This window comes from Oryctolagus cuniculus, chromosome 8 (genome assembly GCF_051225735.1).
Source record: "Oryctolagus cuniculus isolate XC-2025 breed Fujian yellow rabbit chromosome 8, ASM5122573v1, whole genome shotgun sequence".
In the NCBI taxonomy this organism is placed as follows: Eukaryota; Metazoa; Chordata; class Mammalia; order Lagomorpha; family Leporidae; genus Oryctolagus; species Oryctolagus cuniculus.
In genome coordinates, this window is record NC_142874.1 from 139,105,690 (window position 1) to 139,108,360 (window position 2,671).

Below are 2,671 nucleotides of genomic sequence, written 5' to 3' on the forward strand. Positions count from 1 at the left end.
CATACAACGGGGCTATTGTTTGATAGATGCTTACTAATCAATTTTCCAAATAAGCAATTCGGGACTGCAGCCCCCCCCCCATTTCTCGCGGAGGCTGCTGTGTTTAGACACAAGGCTCTCCCACCCCGCGCTGTACCTGGGCGCCTCCCTCAGTCTCTCTTCCCAGCTGACTGCTTTGCACCCCACTCCCCACGAGGCACTTATCCGTCCTCAGCTTACGGTGTCAGTACCTGAGAAAGCTGCTTTCGAAATCTCTCGCCTGCTTTCCCTCTGCCCTTATCCTGGGTGATCCCAGCTTCTGCCCCCTGCCCCCGAGCTGCCGAGCTGCCGGGGCCCTCCCAGGTCGCCCGAGGCAGGAGTCGGACCCAGATGTGAGAAGCTGCCGGAGTCCTGGGAAGCGGGTGCATCGGTGCCCCCGCAGCTCTGGTGCTCAAGTCCCTGAGGTGGGAAGGGGAGAGGGAGCTGTGTGTGAGCACCGAGGAGAGGTAGAGACGCAGTCTGTGAGCCGGCAGCAGGTGCAGGATGAAACTTCCAGGCGGCCGCCCACTCCCGGGAGTGGTGCTGAGGTGCACGGTGTGCAGGTTGCGCACTGCACCAGGCCCCCCACTCTCCAAGGTCCCCAGCCTGGGTTCTTTGCAGAGCTGCCTTTGTCCAGGGAAGGGGGACCTGGGAGCCGTGAGCTCGCCTTGCTGTCGGCCCTGCTTAGAGGGGACCCTGAGAGTCGGCCCTTAGAGGGGACGTCTCAGAGGCTCCGTGTGTGCCAACTCTCCGTGGAGGAATAAAATTAGAAATGGATGGGCTTCGGGGTTTTTTAAATAACACTTTGAGATGTATTTCAGAATTAGTATATATTTTAAAAATTTATTTGGAAGGCAGAGCATGAGAGAGAGAGGAGAGAGGAGAGAGGAGAGAGGGCTCTCCTAGCTGCTGGTTCACTCCCCCAGATGCTCACAGTAGCTGGGGCTGAGCCAGGATGAAGCCGGGAGCCCGGAACTCTCTCTAGGTCCCCCATGTGCGTGGCTGGGACCCAAGCTCTTGAGCCCTCACCCACTGCCTCCCAGGATGTGCGGGAGCAGGAGGCCGGTTGGGAAACAGAGTAGCTGGCGGTGGAACCAGGCTCTCCAATCTGAGACAAGGGCGTCCCAAGCGGCGGTTTAACACGTTGCTCCGCAATGCCTGTCCTCCAGTTACCTGCTCCGTGCATTCTCACGCCTTCCCTGTTTGCTAGCAGGACGCTAACGGCGCTCCTGCATGGCGCCCTCTAGGGGTCTCCGTCGTGGCTCACTCTGTAGTGCGTCTTCTTCCTGCCCCATGGACTTTGCCCTTGGCCTTGTGATGTTTTGACAACTGCACAGGGACAGAAGAAGCACAGTGCTGGGACTGGGAGGGGCGTCGCGAGCTCTCAGCCCCCGGATGCCCCGTAGGTAGAGCACGCTCGTGGCGACTGTGGCTCTCCGGTCTGAAAGCAAGGCAGGTGCAGCACAGCCAGAACCTTGCCCAAAGCCGCGACTGGGGCCGCTGCGGACAGCGAGCAGACTCGCACACAGGACACGCGCGGGCGTTGTTTCAAGCCCTGGGGGCTGCTTGTTTCGCAGTATTATTCCAGCAATAGCCGACTCCCACAAAGCCTGAATTTTCTGTTAAAAGCAGAGAGCGACAGGCACTCTGTAAGATGTGTATTTCTATTTTACATAAAGGAAAAACCAAGGCCCCGAGGTGTGGAATTAACTTATTTAAATGAATAGCTGGCCTACCTAACATTAACATCCAGGTCAGATTGTAGTGCCGGCTGCCTCTCCACCTCCCCGAATGTTGATGCTAGGCGGCTCCTGGACAGCTTAGCCAGCAACGGTGATGGCCGACAGGGACACGCAGTGAGTTCTCCTTCCCAGAGCTGCGAGAAGAACCAGGGGACTTTTGCTTTGCAAGACTACATGCAAAGCATGTCTCACAGGTGCATGGGACATTGGGTTCAACACAGTTCCCCCTTCTTCCCCTCCTCCTGTCCCCGCCCCCCGCTTCCTGTTATTGAAGATCTGCAGGTTTGGACGGCCGCGACCCGAAAGCTGCCTCTGCACTCTGGGCTTAGCTGTGGCCGCGCTGGAGTTTGAGTCGCCATCTTGCCAGAACAATCCAAGAATCAAGCCAGAGCCAGACACACCTCACCGAGCCGACACAAGCTTTCTCTCTCCTGACACCGCTTAGGGCAGGAGAAGCACCTCTGTCGGCTGGATTGCTGCAGAACGATGTGTATTGTGCGTCGTTATTTGTGCACTTAGAAAACACACGCACATGCGTATGTTTATATCTGCAGGGACCGTCTCGGGAACATTCCGGAAATGTAACAGCCGTTGCGTCTGCTAAGGGAACTTGGTGGCTGATGAGGGGTGGGGGTGGCAAGGAGAATTATTTTCCAGTGATTATTCCTTGAAAGCTTTCTATGGCGGTGCACATGTTCATAGCACTCGAAGTAACACATTTTTTTAAAGCAAGCCAGCACATTGGCGGCAGTCTGTGTCACGCACAGGCTGGGTCTCAGACCCTGGCTTTTTGAGGCGACTGGGGAAGGGGGGATGCTTTTGCCCACCTCTGTTTCCTGGACCTCTCTCTTCCTCTGCGCTCACAAACAGACACCCTCGGGGGCTCCCGCAGACAACAGACAGGGCAAGAG

General features: G+C 56.9%; 1 long non-coding RNA gene across 1 annotated transcript; it reads right to left on the reverse strand.

Annotated features, from left to right (window-relative positions):
* Window positions 1-829: 829 nt before the first annotated feature.
* Window positions 830-1,996, reverse strand: LOC138843292 (uncharacterized). The gene is made up of 2 exons (XR_011377996.2): window positions 1,755-1,996; window positions 830-1,637 (listed from the first exon to the last, which is right to left on the reverse strand). It is a non-coding gene; the product is annotated as an uncharacterized LOC138843292 (long non-coding RNA).
* Window positions 1,997-2,671: the final 675 nt, after the last annotated feature.